This window comes from Panthera leo, chromosome A1, assembly GCF_018350215.1.
Source record: "Panthera leo isolate Ple1 chromosome A1, P.leo_Ple1_pat1.1, whole genome shotgun sequence".
In the NCBI taxonomy this organism is placed as follows: domain Eukaryota; kingdom Metazoa; phylum Chordata; class Mammalia; order Carnivora; family Felidae; genus Panthera; species Panthera leo.
The window spans coordinates 85,366,122-85,390,565 of record NC_056679.1 but is presented as its reverse complement, the minus strand read 5'-3'; the positions used below and the strand labels follow the sequence as shown (position 1 = coordinate 85,390,565).

At 34.6% G+C, this 24,444-nt stretch overlaps 1 pseudogene; it reads right to left on the bottom strand.

Annotated features, from left to right (window-relative positions):
* Nucleotides 1-21,137: 21,137 nt before the first annotated feature.
* On the bottom strand, nt 21,138-21,733 carry LOC122229640 (annotated as a pseudogene).
* Between the last annotated feature and the right edge of the window lie 2,711 nt (nt 21,734-24,444).

Below are 24,444 nucleotides of genomic sequence, written 5' to 3'. Positions count from 1 at the left end.
AGCTGTAGATTGGTTCTTTCAAAAATAACCATTAATAATATTATTTTTATTACCATGAATATAACCTGGAGATATAATTCAGACTTGTATGGGTTTGAGCATGAATTCTGAAGTAAAAACAGCTTTACAGTAATGGGGTGGCTTGCTGACCAGAAGAGGTACAGACTCCCTGGCAGTAATCTCCCCCATTATCCTCAATTACCCTAAAATAAGGCTCACTTCATCTTCTGTAAATAATTCACATCATTTGAATTCAGCATCAAATGTTGTAATCTATTATTTTAATATGTATCACAGTATTGAAATCAAGTGATGAATTATCTTTCCTAGAGGAAATGATATTTCTTAAGCACATATAATGACTTCCCCATTTATTTGTGTATCTCTATTGCTGAATAAGTATGTTTTACTTAGTCGCATATGAGACAAATCACACCAGAGAAAGGATTTTCATCTTTTATTATTTATTATTGTATTTTCAATATCTATAAAAGTGCCTGAGGGGGCACCTGAGTGGCTCAGTCAGTTAAGCGTCCGACTTCGGCCCAGGTCATGATCTCACATTTCATGAGTTTGAGCCCTGCATCGGGCTCTGTGCTGATGGCTCAGAGCCTGGAGCCTGCTTGGATTCTGTGTCTCCCTCTCTCTCTGTCCCTCCCCCACTCATGCTCTGTCTCTGTCTCCTTCAAAAATAAAAATGAAAAAAAAAATTAAAGTGCCTGAGAACTATTAGTTGTACATAAACATTAGTTGGATCAGCAAATAGATGAATAAAATAACTCTATATTGTCAATATACATTTCCAAATTAATAAAATGATCAAACACTAAGCAGGAAAGAGGTGTAAAGATGGTGGAGTAGCAAGGGGACCCAGAACTTGTCTCATCCCTCAAACACAGCTAGGTAAACATCAAACCATTTTGAACTACTAGGATTTTGATCTGAGGATTAACAGAACAATCTGCATAATTTCCTGCACAGAACCTGGCAGGTACATAATTTTGAGAATTAAACTGGGAGAGAGAAAAGCCCTGGTACCACCAAGGGGAGGGAGTTATTTTCATGAAGAGGAGGAAGATAGGGGTGAGGGGTGGAGAGCAGTGCAGTGTGTTTGTGCAAGAAAGCACTCTCCCTGAAAGCAGCTAAAGAGAAAGAGTGAAAATGTGCACAGGTATTCACACAAGGAAACTGTTACACAAAACCATTGATGGGGGGGGGAGAGAAGGTTTCAATACTGCCAGTTATTTTATAATCAATGGAACTAAGAACCTGTGAAGTGTCAGAGGTCAGCCCCTGGTGGTGCTCCAACAGGGAAGCAATACAGAGCCTTGGGAACAGGCAGTGCAGTCTGAGGATCCCCTGAGTTGCATGGGGAGAAGGGTTCCACTGCTTGGAGTGCATTTGGTACAGGTGATCTGGCCTCTCCATAGATAAAAGAAAGTCAGTGTAGCCATACTTATATCAGACAAATGACATTAAAAAAAAAAAACTGTAACAAGAGATGAAGAATGATATGTCATAATTAAGGGGTCTATCCATCAAGAAGATCCAATAATTGTAACTATTTATTCCCCTCCATCTTGGGAACAGCAAAATATATAAATCAGTTTATAACAAATATAAAGAAACCCACTGATAATAACACAATAATAGTAGGTGACATTGGGGCGCCTGGGTGGCTCAGTTGGTTGGGCGGCCAACTACAGCTCAGGTCATGATCTCGCAGTCTGTAAGTTCGAACCTTGCATCAGGCTCTGTGCTGACAGCTCAGAGCCTGGAGCCTGTTTCTGATTCTATGTCTCCCTCTCTCTCTGCCCCTTCCCTGCTTGCTCTCTGTCTCTCTCTGTCTCTGTCTCTCTCTCTCAAAAGTAATAAATATTAAAAACATTAAAAAGAAAAAAGAAAAACAGCTTCAAAAAATAGTAGGTGACATTAATACTCCACTTACAACAAAGGACGGATTATCTAAGCAAAAGATCAACAGGAAAACAATGATTTTGAGACACACTGGACCAGATGGACTTAACAGATACATTCATAACATTCCATCATAAAGTAGCAGAATGTACATTCTTTTTGAATGCACATGGAACATTCCCCAGAATAGATCACACATGGGGTCACAAATCAGCCCTCAACAAGTATAAAAAGATTGAGAACATACTGTGCATATTTTCAGATCACAATGCTATGAAACTTGAAGTTAACCTCAGGAAAAAAAATTGGAAAGTACTCAAATACATTGAGGTTAAAAAGCATCCTATTAAGGAATGAATGGACCAAGAAAAGTAAAGAAGAAAATAAAGTATGTATTTGTATACATGTAAGCAAATGAAAATGAAAATACAACAATGAATATCTTTGGCATACAGCAAAGGCAGTCCTAAGAGGGAACTGTATTGCAATTCAGTCCTACTTCAAGAAGTAAGAAAGGTCCCAATGCACAACCTAACCTTACAACTAGAGGAGCTAGAAAATGAAAAGCATATAAACCCGGAAGCCAGCATAGAAAGGAAATAATAAAGATTAGACCAGAAATAAATTGTATAGAAACAAGCAAACTAAAAACAGTAAAACAGATCAATAATACTAAGAGCTGGTTCTGTGAAATAATTAACAAAATTGGGGTGCCTGGGTGGCCTAGTCAGTTAAGTGTCTGACTTTGACTCATGTCTTGATCTTACAGTTTGTGGGTTCGAGCCCAGCATTGGGCTCTGTACTGACAGCTCAGACCCTGGAGACTGCTTCAGATTCTGTTTCCTTTTCTCTCTGCACTTGCACTCTGTCTCTCAGAAATAAATAAACATTTAAAAATTTAAAATAATAATAATAACAAACAGACTGATCAAAAAGAAAACAGAATGGACCCACATAGATAAAATCACAAATGAAAGAAGAGAGATTACAAGCAACATCAAAGAAATACCAAAAATTATAAGAGAATACTATGAATAATTATATGCCAAATACCTTGGCAATCTGGAGGAAATGGACAAATTCTTAGAAACTCCCAAACTACCAAAACTGAAACAGGAAGAAACAAAAAATTTTACAGACCCATAACCAGCAAATATTGAATCAGTGATCAAAAATCTCCTAACAAATAAGAGTCCTGGGCCAGAGGATTTCTCAGGGGAATTCTACCAAACATTTAAAGAACAGTTAATAGCTGTTCTTCTCAAACTGTTCCAAAAAATAGAAATAGAATAAAAACATCCAAACTTATTCTTCAAAGCCAACATTACCTTAATTCCAAAACCATACAAAGATCTCACTAAAAAGAATTACAGGCCAATATCGCTGATAAATCTGGATGCAAAATCCTCAACAAAACTAGCAAACTGAATCCAACAATACATTAAAAGATCACTCACCATGATCAAGTGGGGTTAATCCTGGGCCAAATAATAGGTTCAAAAATTGCAAATCAAGCAATGTAATACACCGCATTAATAAAAGAAAGGATGAGAACCATATGCTCCTCTCAATAGATACAGGAAAATAATTTGACAAAATAAAGCATCCATTCTTGATAAAACCCTCAACAAGGTAAGGTTACAGGAAACATACCTCAACATAATAAAGGCCATATATGAAAAAAAAAAACCATAGCTAATATCATCCTTAATGGGGAAAAACTGAGAGCCTTTCTCCTATGGTCGGGAAATAGCATGTCCACTTTCACCATTACTATTTTACAGAGTATTGGAAGCTTTAGCCTCAGCAATCAGACAACAAAAAGAAATAAAACAAATTCAAATCAGTAAGGAAAAATAAAAACTTTCTAAAATTGCAGATTACATGATACTTTATGTAGAAAACACAAAACTCTCCACCAAAAAAATTGCTAGAATAATTCATGAATTCAGTAAAGTCAGTGCATATAAAGTCAAGGTGCAGAAATGTGTTGCATTTCTATATATCAATAACAAAGCAGCAAAAAAGGAAATCAAGGAATGGATCCCATTTTCAATTGCAGCACAAACAATGAGATACTTAAGAATAAACATCACAAAAAAGGTAAGAGATATGTACTCTGAAAATATAGAACATTTATGAAAGAAATTGAAGAAGACACAAAAAAATGAAAAAAGAAAACAATATTCCATGCTTATGGATTGGAAGAACAAACATTGGTAAAATGTCTATACTACCAAAAGTAATCTACACATTAATGCAACTGTAAAATAATACCACCAGCATTTTTGCACAGCTAGACGAGACAATCCTAAAATTTATTTTTTAATATAAAATTTATTGTCAAATTTGTTTCCATACAACACCGAGTGTTCATCCCAACAGGTGCCCTCCTCAATGCCTATAACCCACTTTCCCCTCCCCCCGACCCCCCATCAACCCTCAGTTTATTCTCAGTTTTTAAGAGTCTCTTATGGTTTGGCTCCTTCCCTCTCTGCAACTTTTTTTCCCCTTCCCCTCCTCCATGGTCTTCTGTTAACTTTCTCAGGATCCACATATGAGGGAAAACATGGTACCTATCTTTCTCTGTATGACTTACTTAACTTTACATAATACTCTCCAGTCCCATTCACGTTGGTAAAAAAAAAAAAAAAGACATATTTCATTCTTTATCATTGCCAAGTGGTATTCCATTGTATATATAAACCACAACTTCTTTATCCATTCATCACTTGATGGACTTTTAGGCTCTTTCCATAATTTGGCTATTTTTGAAAGGGCTGCTATAAACATTGGGGTACAATTGCCCCTATGAATCAGCACTCCTGCATCGCTTGGGAGGATAGCAGTGCTATTGCTGGGTCATAGGGTAGATCTATTTTTAGTTCTTTGAGGAACCTTCACACTATTTACCAGAGTGGGTGGGTGCACCAGTTTGCATTCCCACCAACAGTGCGAGATGGTTCCCATTTCTCCACATCCTCTCCAGCATCTACAGTCTCCTGATTTGTTCATTTTAGCTAAATTCATTTAGCATTTTAGCCAAAACCTCAGAGACGTTTTTTCCTGCTTTCTCCTCTAGGGTTTTCATGGTTTCCTGTCTCACATACCTGTCCTTCATCCATTTTGAGTTTATTTTTGTGAATGGTGTAAAAAAGTGGTCTAGTTTCATTCTTCTGCATGTTGCTGTCCAGTTCTCCCAGCACCATTTGCTAATGAGACTGTCTTTTTTCCACTGGATATTCTTTCCTGCTTTGTCAAAGATTAGTTGGCCATACTTTTGTGGGTCTAATTCTGGGGTCTTTATTTTATTCCATTGGTCTCTGTGTCTGTTTTTGTGCCAATACTGTGCTGTCTTGATGATTACAGCTTTGTAGTAGAGGCTAAAGTCTGGGATTGTGATGCCTCCCGCTTTGGTCTCCTTCTTCAATATTACTTTGGCTATTCGGGGTATTTGTGGTTCCATACAAATTTTAGGATTGCTTGTTCTAGCTTCAAGAAGAATACTGGTGCAATTTTGATTGGGATTGCATTGAATGTGTAGATAGCTTTGGGTAGTATTGACATTTTAACAATATTTATTCTTTCAATCCATGAGAAAGGAATGTTTTTCCATTTCTTTGTATCTTCTACAATTTCCTTCAAAAGCTTTCTATAGTTTTCAGCATACAGATCTTTTACATCTTTGGTTATGGCTATTCCTATGAATTTTATGATTCTTGGTGCCATTGTGAATGGGATCAGTTTCTTTATTTCTCTTTCTGTGGCTTCGTTATTAGTGTATAAGAATGCAACTGATTTCTGTACATTAATTTTGTATCCTGTGACTTTGCTGAATTCATGTATCAATTCTAGCACAGTTTTAGTGGAGTCTATCTGGTTTTCCATGTATAATATCATGTCATCTGCAACAAGTGAAAAGTTGACTTCATCTGTGCCAATTTTGATGCCTTTGATTTCCTTTTGTTGTCTGATTGCTGATGCTAGAACTTCCAACAATATGTTAAATCACAGTGGTGAGAGTGGACAACCCTGTCATGTTCATCATCTCAGTGGGAAAGCTCTCAGTTTTCCCCATTGAGAATTATATTAGCTGTGGGCTTTTCATAAATGGATTTTATGATACGTATGTTCCTTCAATCCCGACTTTCTCGAGGGTTTTTATTAAGAAAGGGTGCTGCATTTTGTCAAATGCTTTTTCTGCATCAATTGACAGGATCATATGGTTCTTATCTTTTTTTTTATTAATGTGATGTATGATATTGATTGATTTGTGAATTTTGAACCAGCCCTGCAGTCCAGGAATGAATCCCACTTGATCATGGTGAATATTTTTTTATATGCTGTTGAATTTGATTTTCTAGTATCTTAAGGAGAATTTTTGCATCCATATTCATGAGGGATATTGACCTGTAGTTATCTTTTTTTGCTGGGTCTCTGTCTGGTTTAGAAATCAAAGTAACGCTGGCTTCATAGAATGAGTCTGGAAGTTTTGCTTCCCTTTCTATTTTTTGGAACATCTTCGGAAGGATAGGTATTATCTGAGCTTTAATATCTGGTAGAATTCCCCAGAGAAACCATCTGGTCCTGGACTCTTATTTCTTGGGAGATTTTTGATAACTGATCCAATTTCTTCACTAGTTTGGGTCTGTTCAAGTTTTCTATTTCTTCCTGTTTGAGTTTTGGAAATGTGTGTGTGCTTAGGAATTTTTCCAGTTCTTCCAGGTTGTGTAGTTTGTTGGCATATAATTTTTCATAGTATTCTCTGATAATTATTTGTATTTCTGAGGGATTGGTTGTAATAATTCCATTTTCATTCATGTTTTTATCTATTTGGGTCATCTCCCTTTTCTTTTTGAAAAGCCTGGCTAGAGGTTTATCAAATTTGTTTCTTTTTTCAAAAAACCAACTCTTGGTTTCATTGATCTGCTCTACAGTTTATTTTTTTAGATTCTATATTGTTTTTTCTCCTCTGATCCTTATTATTTCTCTTCTTCTGCTGAGATTGGGGTGTTTTGCTGTTCTGTTTCTATTTCCTCTAGGTGTGCTATTAGATTTGTATTTGGGACTTTCCTTGTTTTTTTAAAATATGCCTGGATTGCAATGTATTTTCCTCTCAGGACTGCTTTTGCTGCATCCCAAAGCATTTGGATTGTTGTATTTTCATTTTCATTTGTTTTCATATATGTTTTAATTTCTTCTCTAATTGCCTGGTTGACCCATTTATTCTTTCGTAGGATGTTCTTTAACCTCCATGCTTTTGGAGGTTTTCCAGACTTTTTCCTGTGGTTGATTTCAAGTTTCATAGCATTGTAGTCTGAAAGTGTGCATGGTATGATCTCAATTCTTTTATACTTATGAAGGGCTGTTTGGTGACCCAGTATGTGATCTATCTTGGAGAATGTTCCATGTGCACTGGAGAAGAAAGTATATTCTATTGCTTTGGGATGCAGAGTTCTAAACATATCTGTCAAGTCCACCTGATACAATGTATCACTCAGGTCCCTTGTTTCTTTATTGATTCTCTGTCTAGATGATCTATCCACTTCTGTCAGTGGAGTATTAAAGTCCCCTGCAATTACCACATTTTTATCAATAAGGTTGCTTATGTTTGTCATTAATTGTTTTATCTATTTTGGTGCTATCAAATTCGGTGCATAGACATTTATAATTGTTAGATCTCCATGATTGATAGATACTGTGATTACTATATAATGACCTTATTCATCTCTTGTTACAACCTCTAATTTAAAGTCTCATTTGTCTGATATAAGTATGGCTACTCCAGCTTTCTTTTGACTTCCAGTAGCATGATAGATAGTTCTTCATCCCCTCACTTTCAATCTGAAGGTGTCTTCAGGTCTAAAATGAGTCTCTTGTAGACAGCAAATACATGGGTCTTGTTTTTTAATATCCATTCTGATACCCTATGTCTTTAGGTTGGAGCATTTAGTCCATTTATATTCAGTGTTATTATAGAAAGGCATGGGTTAGAGTCATTGTAATATCTGTAGGTTTCATGCTTGTAGAGGTGTCTCTGGTACTTTGTGGTCCTTGAAACATTTCACTCACAGAGTCCCCCTTAGGATCTCTTGCAGGGCTGATTTAGTGGTGATGAATTCCTTCAGTTTTTGTTTGTTTGGGAAAACCTTTATCTCTCCTGAATGACAGATTCGCTGGATAAAGGATTCTTGGCTGCATTTTTTTTTTCTGTTCATCACATTGAAGATTCTCTGTCATTCGTTTCTGGCCTGCCAAGTTTCAGTAGATAGGTCTTCTATTACCCTTATATGTCTACCTTTGTAAATTAGGGTATGCTTATATCTCTAGCTGCTTTCAGAATTCTCTTTATCTTTTTATTTTGCCAGTTTCACTAGGATATGTCGTGCAGAAGATTGATTCAAGTTACGTCCGAAGGGAGTTCTCTATGCCTTTTGGATTTCAATGTCCCAGATCAGGGAAGTTCTCAGCTATGATTTGTTCAAGTACACATTCAGCACCTTTCTCTCTCTTCTTCTTCTGGAATTCCTATGATGAGGATATTGTTCAGTTTGATTGCATCACTTAGTTCTCTAATTCTCCCCTTATACTCCTGGATTTTTTTATCTCTATTTTTCTCAGCTTCCTCTCTTTCCATAATTTTATCTTCTAATTCATCTATTTTCTCCTCTGCCTCTTCAATCCGTGCTGTGCCCACCTCCATTTTATTTTGCACCTCATTAATAGCATTTTTTAGTTCCTCATTACTATTTCTTAGTCCCTTGATATCTGTAACAATAGATTCTCTGCTGTCGTCTATGCTTTTTTCAAGCCCATCAATTAACTTTATGACTATTATTCTAAATTATTATTCTGTTATATTACTGAAATCAGTTTTGGTCAATTGGTTAGGTGTCACTACTTCCTGGAGTTTCTTTTGAGGACAGTTCTTCTGTTTTTTCATTTTGGGTAGTCCCTGCAGTAGCTCCAAACTGCAGGGCACTTCCCATGTGCTGTCCAGAGAAACTTGTGTTGGTGGGCAGGCCACAGTCAGACCCTATGTCTGCCCCCAGCCCACTACTGGGGCCACAGTCAGACTGGTGTGTACCTTATCTTCCACTTTCCCAAGGGCACGTCTCACTGTGGGGTGGTGTGACCCCTGTCTGGCTGTTTGCACACTGCCAGGCTTGTGATGCTTCTTCGATGGGATCTGGCCAAGGGTGTTTTACAGGGGGTGGATCTGCCAGGTGCACATAGGTGGGAGGAGTAGGCTTAGCTTGCTTTGCCTTAGGTGGTCCCCTGCAGGAGGCGCCCTGCAGCACCAGAGGGAGGTGGGCCCTTTGGAGAGATAGATCCACAAAAGCACAGCATTGGGCATTTGCTTAGTGCAAGCAAATTCGGTGGTGGGAACTGGTTCCCTTTGGAATTTCGGCTGGGGGTGAGAGAGGGAAATGACCCCTGCCAACAACTTTGTTCCCCCACTGTGCTCTGTCCTCCCAGAGCTCAACAACTCTCCCTCCCAGTGTCCTCTCGCACTCCCCACTCTCTGAGAGGAGAGCTGTTGACTTTTAACATTCCAGATGTTAAATCCTACTGGCTGTCAGAACTCACTGAATTGGCTTCTCCACTTTTGCAAGCCAGACTTGGGAGTCTCTGCCTTGCTGGGCAGGCTGACCTCCACCAACCCAGCTCCCTCCTGCCAGTCCTTGTAGCATGCACTGCCTCTCCACCCTTCTTACCCTCTTCCATGGGCCTCTTGCCTACACTTGGCTCCAGAGAGTCTGTTCTGTTAGTCTTCACGTTGTTTTCTTGGTTATTTTGGCAAATGTCAGTGGAATCTAAGTGATCAGCAGGATGAGGTGAGCCCAGTGTCCTCCTATTCCACCATCTTCCTGTTCCCTCCCATTCCAAAAATTTGTATGGAACCACAAAAGACCCTGAATAGCCAAAGCAATCCTGAAAAAGCAAAATAAAACAGCAGGTATTATTATTCTAGATTTCAAGCTACATTACAAACATGTAGTCATAAAGACAGTATGGTACTGGCACAAAAACAGACAAACAGATCAATGGAACAGAATAGAAAATTAGAAATGGACCCACAAATATTGGTCACCTAATCTTCAATAAAGCAGGAAGAATATTCAATGGAAAAAAAAGACTGTCTCATCAACAAAGGTGCTGGGAAAACTGGACAGTGACATACAAAAGATTGAAACTAGACCTTTTTTACACCACACATAAAAATAAATTCAAAAAGTTTGAAAGACCTAAATGTGACATAGGAAATCATCAAAATCCTAGAGAAGAACACAGGCAGCAACTTCTTTGACCTCGGTTGCAGCAACTTTTTAGTAGACTCATCACGGAAGGCAAAATAAACAAAAGCAAATATGAACTATTGGGACCTCATCAAGATAACCTTTCTGCACAGCAAATGAAACAATCAGCAAAACTAAAAGGCAGCTGATGGGATGGGAGAAGATATTTGCAAATGACATATCAGATGAAGGGTTATTATCCAAAATCTACAGAAAACTTACAAACTCAACACCAAAAAAAAATAATAATAATCCAGTGAAGAAAATATGCAAAATACATGAGTAGGCACTTTTGCAAAGAAGCCATCCAGAAGGCTGACGAGACACATGAAAGGATGCTCAACATCACTAATTACCAGGGAAATAAAAGTCAAAACCACAATGAGATATCAACTCACATTGTTAGAATGGCTTAAATTAACAATCAAAAAGAAAAAAAACAACAACAATAGGTGTTGGTGAGAATGCAGAGAAAGAAGAACCCTCTTACACTGTTTGTGGGAATGCAAACTTGTACAATCACTGAAGAGAAGTATGGAGTTCCCACCAAAAAACTGGAAATAGAACTACCCTATGATCCAGCAATTGAACTATTAGGTATTTACTCAAAGGATACAAAAATACAGATTTGAAGGGATACATGCTCCTCACTATTTATAGCAGCTTTGTCTGCAATACCTATACTATGGGGAGAGCTCAAATTTCCATCTACTAATGAATGGATAAAGAAAACGTGATATATCACAAAAACACTCCAAGTACTAAGCAGTCAATATACACCTTATTGAATTAATTAATTTTTTATTTAACAATCTTATATGTGCTTTGTTCAATTACCTGAAAGATTTCTCAAGATAAAGTAGCCATGTTTATTTGAATCTCTTTACTTATTATTGGTCTGCTCATGTCTTCAGTTTCTTTATCAGTCAGTCTTGGTATGTTGTATTATTCAATTTGTTGGCTCATTATTCTTCTTAGTATTCTCTTATGATCCTTTGTTTTTATGTGGCATTGGCTGTGTCTTGTCTTTGATTTCTCATTTTATTTGAGTTTTTTTTTTTTTCTTAGTGTAGGGGAAATGGCTTGTCGGTGTTGTTTATATTTTTCCTTTTTTTTTTTTAGGCTCAGGTATAGAATTTAGAGATTTGTCACTTACATAAAATTCCCAGTACTCATCATAATATGTGCTCTCCTTAAAACCCATCACCCATCTAGTCCATCCCTGACTTGCTCCCTCCATCAATCTTCAGTTTGTTCTCTATCATTAAGAGTCTCTCATGGTTTGTTTCCGTCTCTCTTTTTCCCCCTCCCATGTGTCCATCTGTTTTGTTTCATAAATTCCACATGTGAGTGAAATCATGTGGCATTTGTCTTTCTCTGACTGACTTCTTTTGCTTAGCATAATACACTCTAGCTCCAGCCATGTCATGGCAAGATGACATTCTTTTTGATGGCTGACTAATAATCTTCTTTTTCCATTCATAAGTCAATGGGCATTTGGACTCTATCCATAATTTGGTTTTTGGGGATAATGCTGCTGCAAACAATATGGTGCATGTATCCCTTCAAATCTGTATTTTTGTATCCTTTGCATAAATAGCTAGCAGTGTAAATGTTGAGTTGTAGAGTAGTTTTATTTCTTCCCACTTTTTGTGGAAACTCCACACTGGTTTCCAGACTAGTTGCTCTAGTTTGCATTCCCACCAATAGTGTAACAAGGTTCGTCTTTCTCTGTATTCTCATCAACACCTGCTGTTTCCTGTGTTGTTAATTTTAGCCATTCTTATAGATGTGAGGTGATATCCCATTGAATTTTCATTTCTTGTCTTGATCTTAGTGGAAGATATTTTAGCTTTTCACTCTGGAGTATAATGATAACTGCTGGCTTCTCATATATGGTCTTTATTAGCCTAGGGTGCATTCCTTATACCTAGTTTGTTGAAGTTTTTAATCCTGTAAGTGTCTTGAATTTTTTCAAAAGCTTTTTTTTTGCATTTACTGATGTTATAATTTTGATTTTTATTCTGCTAATGTGTGTCCTCTTTATTGATTTATATATTTTGAAGTATCATTGAAAAACACAGATAAATCCCACTTGATCATGATGTATAGTCTTTTTAAAGTACCGTTGGATTAGATTTGATAGATTTTGTTGAGGACATTTGCTTCTGTGTTCATTATGGATATTGGCTTATAATATCCTTTCATTATATTTTCCATGTCTGGCTTTGAAATGAGTATAATACTGGCTTTTTAGAATTTATTTGGAAGTATTCCTTCTTTAGTTTTCTGAAGATTTTAAAGGTTTGACATTTTTTAATGATTGGTAACATTTCCTTATGAAACCATCTAGTCCTGAAATTTTGTTTGTTTGGGGTTTCTTGAATACTAATTCAATTCATTACTAGTAATTTGTCTGTTCAAATTGTCTACTTTTTCCTGATTCAGTTTTGGAAGATTATATGCTTTTAAAAATTTATCAATTTATTTTATATTGTCCAATTTTTGGAATATAATTGTTATAATATTCTCATATAATTATTTTTTAAATTTAATTCCAATATAGTTAACATGAGGTATTATATTGGTTTCAGGTGTACAATACAGTGATTCAACTATTCTGTACATTACTTGATGCTCATGGTGCTAAGTGTACTCTTTAATTCCCTTCACCTATTTCACTCATCCCCCTACCCATACAAATATTTATATTTCTGTGGTATCAGTTGTAATGTCCCCTCCTTCACTTCTAATTTTGAATCTTCTCTTAGTATACCTAATGGTTTGTCAATTTTATCTTAAAAAAATCAGTCCTTTTATTTTTTCTACTCTTTTTCTATTTTCTCATTGATTTATCTATGCTCTATTTTTTTTTTCTTATATTCTTGCTTTTCTTAACTTTGGGCTTAGCTTATTATTTCATAGTTTCTTGAGGTATAAAGGTAGGTCGTTTATTGAGGTCTTTCTTCTTTTTAATATAGGAGGTCATCATTATAAATGTAAGATCTAAAACTGGTAATCTCCTAGAAGAAAACATAACTTGAAAGCTTCATAATGTTGATTTTGTCAATGATTTTATGGATATGTTACTTAAATCACTAAAGCAAAAATAAGAAAGTGGGGCTACATTAAACTACAAAGCTTATGCATAGCAAATGAAACAATACCAGAATGAAAGAGCAACCCATAAAATAAGAGAATATATCTGTAAAGTGTATATCTGATGAGAAGTTAATTTTCAAATATATGAGGAATTCATACAACTCAGTAGCAAAACAAAAAGCAAAACAAAACAAAACAAAACAGTACAATACAAAAAGCAAATACCTCAAATAAAAAGTGTGCAAAGGACTTGAATAGACTTTTATCGACAAAAAATACAAAAGACAGACAAATATATGAAAAGATGATGCTCAATATCACCAATCACCATCATGAAATTGCAAATCAAAATCCTACTGTGATATTACCTCACATCTGCTAGAATGGCTATTAACAAAATTATCAAAAAGAAAAAAAAAGATACATTTTGGTGACAACATAGATAAAAGGAAATCCTTATACACTGTGGATGGAAATGTAAAATGTGTAAAACAGTACGAAGATTTCTCAAAAAAAAATTAAAAAAATAAATTTAACTTATACCCAAGAGTCCAATGTCTTTTTAAAGATTATCAAAATAATTAAACCATAGTGTCAAAAATACCTGCACTCCCATGTTTATTGCAGTATAATTGACAATACTCAAGATATGGAAACAATTACAATGCCATTTTTTGGATAAATGGACAATGAAAATGTACTATATTATATATGATGCAATGCTATTTAATTAAAAAAATGAATAAATCCCTACTATTAGTTACAGCATGGATGGACCTAGATGACATTACGGGAAGTGTAATAAGTCAGTCACAGAAAGAAAAATACTAACTAATTCTACTATTATGAGGTATCTAAAATAGTCCAACTCAGAAGGGGAAAATAAAATGGTGATTTCTAGAGAATAAAGAGCTGAGATTGGAGGTGATAGGTATGTTTATTAGTTCAATTGTAGTGAGAGTACCATGAATGTACGCATATATCCAAACTCAGCAAAAGGTATCCATTATATATGTGCAATATTTCATAAAAAAATGTATCAAAATTAAATAAAACTAAATGAGAGAGAAAATGTGGTTATCAAGCAAGCTACCACTTTGAGCTACTGGAACTCAACCAGCAGAGAATTATTTTTTTAACTTTATAATTTTAATTCCAGGATATTTAACATACAGGGTTATATTTATTTCATGCATACAATATACTGGTTCAACAATTCTATACATTATTCAGTGCTCATCATGACAAAGTGTACCCATTGATCCTCAGCTGCTATTGCACCCTTCCCTCCACCCTCCTCCCCTCTGGTAACCATCAGCTTGTTTTCTATAGCTAAGAGTCTGTTTCTTAGTTTGCTTTTTTTTTCATTTGTTGATTTTGTTGTTGTAGTTGTTTCTTCCAAGATTTTATTTCAACTCATATTAGTTAACATATAGTGTGGTATTGGTTTCAGGAGAGAATTTAGCGGATTCTTCACTTACATATAACATCCAGTTCTCATCACAAGTGCCCTCCTTAATATACATCACCCATTTATTCTATCCCCCCCACACACACCTGCCCTCCAACAACCTTCAGTTTGTTCTCTATAGTTAACAGTTTCTTTTGATTTTCTCCCATTTCTGTTTTTATCTTACTTTATTTTCCTTCCCTTTCCCTATATCAATCTCTCTTGTTTCTTAAATTCCACACATGAATGAAATCATATGGTATTTTTCTTTATCCGACTGACTTATTTCACTTGGCAAGATATCTTCTGGATCTATCCACATTATTGCAAATGGCAAGATTTCATTTTTTTTTTTATTCCTGAGCAATACTCCATTTATCATTCATCAGTCAATGGACATTTGGGCTCTTTCCATATGAGTGGAATAATATATTATTTATCTTTCTCCAATTTATTTATTTCATTTAACACTATAGTCTCTAGCTCCATCCATGTTGTTGCAAATGGCAAGTTTTCATTCTTTTTTATGACATAATAATATTCCATTGTGTATATACACCACAAGTTCTTTATCCATTCATCTATTGATGGACACTTTTGCTACTTCCATAATCTGGCTATTGTAAATAATGGTGCAATAAACACAGTGGTGTATATATCTCTTTGAACTAGTGCTTTTGTTTTTTGGGTAAATATCCAGTGGTGCAATTATTAGATACTAGGGTAGTTCTATTTTTTTTTTTTTACATTTTGAGGAAACTCCATACTGTTTTCTATAGTGGCTGCATTACTTTGCATTCCTACCAACAGTGCATGAAGGTTCCTTTTTATGCACATCATCACCAACACTTATTTTTTCTTGTCTTGCTGATTTTTCCCATTCTGACAGGTGTAAGGTGATATACTATTGTAGTTTTAATTTGCATTTCCCTGATGATCAGTGATGTTGAGCATATTTTCATCTGTCTGTTGGTCATCTGTATTTGTTCTTTGCAGAAATGCCTGTCCATGTCTTCTGCCCATTTTAATTGAATTATTTCTTGTTTGGTGTTGAGTTGTATCAGTTCTTTATATATTTTGGATATTCATCCTTTACTGGATATGCCATTTGCAAATATATCCTCTTATTCAGTAGGTTACCTTTCAGTTTTGCTGATTGTTTCTTTCGCTGTTCAAAAGCTTTTTATTTTGATATAGTTTCAATAGTTTATTTTTGCTTTGTTTCCATTGCTTCAGGAGACATATCTAGAAAAAATATTCCTGTGGCAAATGTCAGAGAAATTACAGCCTGTGTTTTCTTGTAAGATATTTATACTTTCAGGTCTCACATAGAGGTTTTTAATCTATTTTGAGCTTATTTTTGTGTGTAGTGAAAGGAAGTGGTGTAGTTTCATTCTTTTGCATGCACCAGTCCAATTTTGCCAATACCATTTGTGAAAGAGACCATCATTTTCCCATTGTATATTTATTTCTCCTTTCTCAAAGATTAATTTCCCATGTAATTATGGGTTTATATCTTCATTTTCAATTCTATTCCATTGATCTAAGTGTCTATTTTTATGCCGATACAATACTGTTTGGATTGCTACAGCTTTATAGTATAACCGAAAGTCTGGAATTGTGATACCTACAGTACTGTTTTTCTTTTTCATGATTTCTTTTGTTATTTGAAGTCTTTTCTGGTTATATACAAGTTTTATAATTATTTTAGTTCTGTAAAAAAATGTTGTTGGAATTTTGATAGGGACTTTATTAAATCTATAGTTTGCTTTAGGTTGTATAGATATTGTAACAATTTTAGTTCTTCCAATCCATGAGCATGGCATGTCTTTTTTTTTTTCTTTTATCATCTTGAATTTCTTTCACCAATGTTTTATACTTTTCCAGATTCCAAATATTTTACTTATTTGGTCAAGTTTATTCTTAGATGTTTTCTTGTGGGTTTTTTTTTTTTTTTTTTGGTGCAATTATAAATTGGATTGTTTTCTTAATTTCATTTTCTGCTGCCTCATTATTTAAGTATAGGAATGCAGCTGATTTCCATTCATTGATTTTGTATACTGTGATTTGTCTGAATTCATTTATAATTTGAGTAGTTTTTTCATGGAGTCTTTCAGGGTTTCTCTATATAGCATCATAGCATCTGCAAATAGTGAAGGTTTTACTTCTTCTTTACCAATTTTATATTTTTATTTTATTTTTCAGATTCTTATGACTAGGATTTCAAGTACTATGTTGAATAAACGGGGTAAAAGTGTACATCCTTGTCTTGTTCTTGATTGTAGGGGGAAAGTTCTGGGTTTTTCACCATTGAGTATGATATTTTCTGTTGGTTCATCATATAAGGCCTTTATTACATTGAAGAATTTTCCCTCTACAATACGTGGTTGAAGGTTTTAAACATTTATGGGTATTGTGCTTTGTCAAATACTTTTTCTGGATCTATTGAAATCATTATATGGTTCTTACATTTTCTTTTATAATTGTGATGTATCACATTGATTGATTTCCAAATATTGAACCATATTTGCAACCCCGTAGTAAATCCCACTTGATCATGGTGAGTACTCATTAATGTATTGTTGGATTTGGTTTGCTAGTTTTGTGAGGATTTTGCGTCTATGCTCATCATAGATATCAGCCTAAATTTTTTGTTTGTTTGTTTGTTTTGTTTTGTTTTTGGTGCTATATTTATCTTATTTTAATATCAGGTAAAACTGACCTCATTGAATGCATTTGATAGCTTTCCTTTCTCATATTTTTGGAATAGTTTGAGAAGGATAGATACTAACTCTTCTTTAAATGTTTGATACAATTAACCTGTGATTCTGTCTGATCCTTAATATTTGTTGTTGGGAGGTTTTTTGTTTGTTTGTTTGTTTCTGAGTCAATTTAATTGTGAGTAATTTGTTCAAATTTTCTTTCTGCTTCTTTTTGTAGCTTATGTTTTTAGGAATTTGTCCATTTCTTCCTCCGTATTTTCCAATTTATTGACATTTAATTTGTCACAATATTCCTTGGTAATCTTTTGCATTTTTGTGGTGTTGGTTGATATTTCTCCTCATTCATTTGAATTATTTGAATCCTCTCTCTCTCTGTCTCTCTTTCTTTTGTTTTATGAGTCTGGCCAGAGGTGTATCAATTTTATTGATCTTTTCAAAGAAACAGTTGCTGGTTTCTTTTATCTGTTCTAATGTTTCTTGTTTTTTGTTTTGTTTTCATTTCTATTGTTTTAAATTTCTATATCATTTATTTTTTTCTATTTTTGATTATTTTGTTCCTTCTACTGGATTTTGGTTTGATTTGTTCTTCCTTTTGTAGGTCAAGTAAGTGCAAGGTATGTTGCTTACTTCCGACTCTTGTTGCTTTTTGAGGTAGGCCCTTATTGCTATTAATTTCCCTCTGATAAATGCTTTTGCTACTTCCCAAATATTTTGGACCATTTTCTTTACATTTTCATTTGTTTTCATGTATTTTTTTATTTCTTCTTTAATTTTTTTGGTTGACTCCTTCATTGTTTACTACAATGTTATTCAATCTTCTTGTATTTGTGGTCTTTCCTTTTTTTATTGTTTTTTTTTTCTAGATTTTTAGTGTTATGTTCAGAAAAAATGTATGGTATTATCTCAATAGTTTTGTGCTCACTGACAGTTTTGTGTGGCCTAATATATGATCTATTCTGGAGAATGTTTCATGTGAAGTTGGAAAGAATGTGCATTTTATTGTGTTAGGGTGGAATTTCTGAATATGTCTGCTAAATTCATTTTGTCTAATGTGTCTTTGTTAAGCTACTGTTGATTTTCTGTTTGGATAATCTGTCCATTGATGTATGTAAAGTGTTAAAGTACTCTACTAGTGTTGTATTGCTATTGATTATTTCCTTTATGTTTGTTATTAACTCTTTTATACATTTCTGTGTTATCATGTTGAGTTCATCAATATTTACAATTGTTATATCTTCTTGTCAGATTGTCCCCTTTATTATTATAGAATGCCTTTCTGTGTCTCTTGTTACAGTCTTTATTTTAAACTATATTTTGCATGATGCAAATATTGTTACCTTGGCTTTCTTTTTTTTCTTCTTTTTTTAAATTTTTTTTTTCAACGTTTTTTTATTTATTTTTGGGACAGAGAGAGACAGAGCATGAACGGGGGAGGGGCAGAGAGAGAAGGAGACACAGAATCGGAAAGAGGCTCCAGGCTCCGAGCTGTCAGCCCAGAGCCTGACGCGGGGCTCGAACTCACGGACCGCGAGATCCTGACCTGGCTGAAGTCGGACGCTTAACCGACTGCGCCACCCAGGCGCCCCTACCTTGGCTTTCTTTGATATCTGTTTGCATGACAAAATGTTTCCCCTTCCCCTCAATTTCAGTCAGCATGTTTCTTTAGGTTTGAAATGACTTTTTGTAGGCAGCTTATAGATTGTCCTTATTTGTTTATCCACTGTATCACATTATGTCTTCTGGTTGGACCATTTGCTTTATTTACATTCACAGAAATTATTGATACATATGCATTTATTACTAATTTGTTACTAGTTTTATTTGTTTTTTGTAGTTTTTTCCTGATCCATTCTACCCTTGTTCTTTTCAAGGTTTGTTGACTTTCTTTAGTAATATACTTGCATTCTTTTCTTTATGTTTGCATATTACTGGTTTTTCATTTGTGGATAACATTAGCTTTGTATATACTATCTTCTGCATATGGCAGTCTATGTTAAGTTGATGATTACTTAAGTTTGAACCCATTCTTTACTCCTCTCCTTCCCTCCCAAGTTGAAGGTATATAGTGTCATATTTTGTATATTTTTTGTTTTATGAAAATTAGTCCCTTGACTGATTATATTTTAATAAATGTTTATTCACTTTTGAGAGAGAGAACATGAGCAGGGGAGAGGCAGAAAGAGGGGCGACAGAAGATCCAAATCAGACTGTGCACTGATAGCAGTGAGCCCAATGTGGGGCGTGAACTCACAAATTGTGAGATTATGACCTAACCAGAAGTTGGACACTCAACCAACTAAGCCACCCAGGCATTCCATCTTTTGACTGATAAAAAAAAACAAAAACAAAAACAAAAAAACAAAAAACCTTATTTTTAACGTTCCTGTGTTTTTTACTTTTCATATCTCATTTATGACCTTTCCTTTCCACTCAAAGTGTCTCCTTTAATATTTCTTATAGGGGTGGCTTAATGGTCATAAATTCATTTGGATTTTGTTTGTATGATAAAGTATTTATCTCTTCTATTCTGAATGATAGTCTTGCTTAATAGAATATTCTTAGCTGCAAATTTTCTTCTTGCAGTACTTTGAATATATTATACCCCTCCTTTCTGGCCTGAAAAGTTTCTGCTGAAAAATCTGCTGATAGCCTTATGGGGTTTCCCTTGGACACAATTGTCTTGTGTTTTCTTGCTGCTTTTATTTATTTTTTTTCCTTTTCACTGTGTTTTTCCATTTTGAATATTATGTGTCTTGGTATTGTCCCTTTTTGGCTGATTTTGTTGGGGGATCTCTGTGTCTCCTTCATCTGAATATCTGTTCCTTTACCTTGGTTAGGGAAGTTTTTGGCTAATATTTCTTCAATTTAATTTTGAGCTCCCTTTTCCCTCTCTTCTTTTACTGAGATCTTTATAATATAAATGTTATTATGCTTGATAGATTCACTGAGTTGCTTAAGACCATTCTCAATTTTCATATTTTTTCCTCTCATTTGTTAAGCTTGGTAATTTTCCATTACTCTTGTTTTCCAGATCACTATTTTTTTATGTTTCATCTAGCCTCCTGTTTATTACATCAAGTGATTTTTTAAAATTTTATTTATTGCTCTGATTGGTTTGTCTTTATCTCTTCATTAAGAGTCTCACTAATGTCCTCCACTTTTTTCTCCAAGTCCACTGAGCATCTTCATGATCATTACTTTAAATTCTTTATCTATTTCACCCATGTCTCTTGCTGTGGTTTAGTCCTGAAAGATCATAAAAACAATGGAAATAATCAGTGAGAGTAAGAGCTGATTCTTCCAAAAATATAAGCTAGACTAAGAAAAAAAGAGAAAACTCTAAAATATGGGAAATGAAAGAGGACACATTATAACCGACTTTATAGAAATATATATAATCATAAGAGATACCATGAACAATTGTATGCCAGCAAAGTACATAGCATAGAAGACATAAATCCACTTCTAGAAATACACAACCTACCAAAACTGAATCAGGAAGAAATAAAAAATCTTAACAGACTAATAAGTAATTTTTTTTTTACAAGAAGTAGGAGTTGCTGGTGGCCATGAATAAGGAGGGGCAGTGTCAAGATTCTTATGAGTACAGAGTCCACAATTTGTCCAAGGACCATGATTAGAGTTTTATCTGATTCCACAGCTCTCTGAAATGAGCTGCTCTAGCCACCATGTCTTCAGATTCATCCATAATAAACGTAGTAAACCTCACTTCTTGAAAATGTGGATCTCCTGGCAGCCAGGGAGCTTGAACTTGACCTGTATAGGACCTCAGTTGCATGGTCCTTGTTCTACATCTTCCTGTAGATGGACACGGTGACATGGTTAATGTGGACCTTCACCACTGTGCCCTAGGGATTTCCAAAAGTACCCTGCATATCTGTCTATAGCCTGTCAGCCCCATCGCAGGACATTTTGTTGATACAGATTATGTGGAAGGGGCAGAGAGCTACACTGGGATATGAAAAACATCTTTCCCACAACTTTTCACAATGTACTTGCTCCAAACAAATGCAAGCAGCCTCCAGGGCTTCAGAGGACAGTTGCACATATTCATCTAACACCCTGTGGTCACATAGTGGGAACTCATTGGGAACTTTTGCCTTCTTCTGCCCCAGGTCAAAAATGCAGAAATTAGTATAAGGGACACCTCTACAGAAGTGAGACTTTGGATACGGCTTGTTCTTATAATATTGATAATACCAGGTAAGGCAGAAACCCATGGCAACACCAGGATCTTCAGTGGTGCACCAAGGAAAAGAGCAAGAGATTTAATCAGTAATCAATTCACAAAACTCCATGGACAGATGGCTTTATTAGAGACTTCTATCAAACATTTAAAGTAGAATTTGTACCATTCCTCCCCCAAATCTTCCAAAATACAAAGAAGGAGGGAATACTTCCAAATATATTGTAAGAAAACAACATCACTTTGAAACCAAACCCAGATAATGATATAACAAGAAAAAGAAAACTACAAACATATATATCTGATGAATATAGTGCAAAAATTCTAAGCACAATATTAGCAAACAAAATTCAAGAACACATTAAAAGTATTATAATCCATGACCAAGTAGTATTTATCCCTAGGATATAAGGATGATGCAATATATAAAATTCAATAAATGTAATACACCACATCAATATAATGAAAGATAAAAGTCACCTGCACATCTCAATAGATCCAGAAAAAAAAAAAAATTTGAAAAAATACATAACATTTTGTGTTGAAATCCTTAGCAGATCAGGTATGGAAGGAACATAACACAAAAAGACCATATACACCAAACCTACAGCTACATTATACTCAATTGATAAAAATTGAAAGCATTTCTTGTAAGACCAGGAACAAGATAAGGGTTCCCACTTTTACTGCTCCTATTCAATGTAGCATTGGGAGACTAACTAGAGCAATCTGGCATGAAAAAGAAATAAAATTATCCAAATCAGAAAGGAAAAAGTAAAACTATTTCTAGTTTCTGATGACATGATCTAGTATAGATAAAACCTGAAGGATTAACCAAAAATGAAATTAATGACTTCAATAAAGTGATACAATATTAACATAAAAAATTCATTGCAATTATTTTCACTAATGATGAAGCATCTCAAAAAAATAAAATAAAAGTATCACAATCAAAATATTCTCAAAAACAATAAAATGTTTAAGAATAAATTTAAATAGTGGAATGAGAGATGTACAATGAAAACTACAATACTTTGTGGGGCTCCTGGGTGGCTGAGTTGGTTAAGTGTCTGACTCTTGATTTCAGTTTAGACCATGATCAAGCTCTGTATTGGGCTCTGTGCTTAGCTCTCTTGGGATTCTCTGTCGTCCTCTTTCTCTGCCCCTCCCTTACTTTCACTCTCTGGCTCTCAAAAAATCAAAACAAAACAAAACAACACTACAGTGTTTTGCTTAAAGAAATTGAAGAAGACACAAGCAAATGGAAAGACATCTCATATTCACACACTAGAGTAAATATTGTTAAAATTACCATACTACACAAAGCCACCTACAGATTCAAGAAAATTTCCATCAACATAACCAAAGATTTTCTTCACAGAAGTAGAATAAACAATTCTAATATGTATGTTGAACCACAAAAGACCATAAATAATCAAGGCAACCTTGAGAAAAAAAAGAACAAAATCAGAGACGTCATACTTCCTGATTTCAAAGTATGCTACAAAGTCATAATAATAATAAAAATCAAAAATAATTAAATAAATGGAAAAATATTTCATGCTTATGGATAGAAAGACTAAAGACTACCAAGAAGTCAGTTCTTCCCACTTAATATATATTTTATAGAGAGAGGAAGGCTCATTCAAAAGATTTTGCACAGGTAAAATATCCAGTATAGCCAACACAATATTGAAAGAAAAAGAACAAACTTAGTTGCTTTCTAGACTTACTATAAAGCTGCAGTAATAAAGACAGTGTGGTATTAGCAAAAGAGTAGACAAATAGATCAATGGAATAGAATAGAGAACCCAGAAAGAGACCATTATATGTATTATCACCTGATCTTTGACAGAGGAGCAAAGACAATTCAACGAAACGAGCATAATCTCCTACAAACAAATATGGGTAAAACAATAAGACCTCCAGTTGACATCCACATGCAAAGTAATAATGACAATAATAATAATAATAATCCTGTGAAGATTCTTTGCCGTTCACAAAAATTAACCCCAAATGGATCATAGCAGTAAATCTAAAATTTAAATTGTAAAAACTTCTGGAAGATAACATAGGAGAAAAATTTATGGTCTTGGGTACAGCAATGATCTTTTAGATACAACACCAAAGGCACAATCCATTATAGAAACACAAGTAATAACTGATAATCTGGACTTCATTAAAATTAAAACTTCTGTACAAAAGATAATATCAAAAGAATTAGAATACAGACCACATTGAAAGAATATACTTGCAAAGACATGTCTAATAAAGGACACCATGTACCATGATTTGTCTTCCTATTACCCAGTGTAGAGGGGGGCAAGAATCTTTCTGGGTCCCTTGGAATGTGGTGGTAGATTCCACTCCTTGCATAGAGGCACTTTTGTTCCTAAATGGATGCTGAATTTTAATTGTTAAAAAAGAGACACATTAAGATGCCATGATACTAACATAATTGGAAAACAACCACAAACTTAGTGAATTTTGTGGTTACTTTGTATCACTAACAATCATAAAAATATATTTTCATACAATTATCTTGTTGTAAAGTAAATTACAATATATGTAAGATATCACAATCTCATTTTGTCAAACTCAGAGAGTCTTTGATTGTGCTCTCTATCCCTGTAAATTATTGTTACCACCTTTAATTATTAGTCGTTTCCTAGTTTGGAAAGTAGATTATATGGTTACATTACAAGAAAGCTGATAAGATTTCCCTTTGGTAATTATTTTTTAACT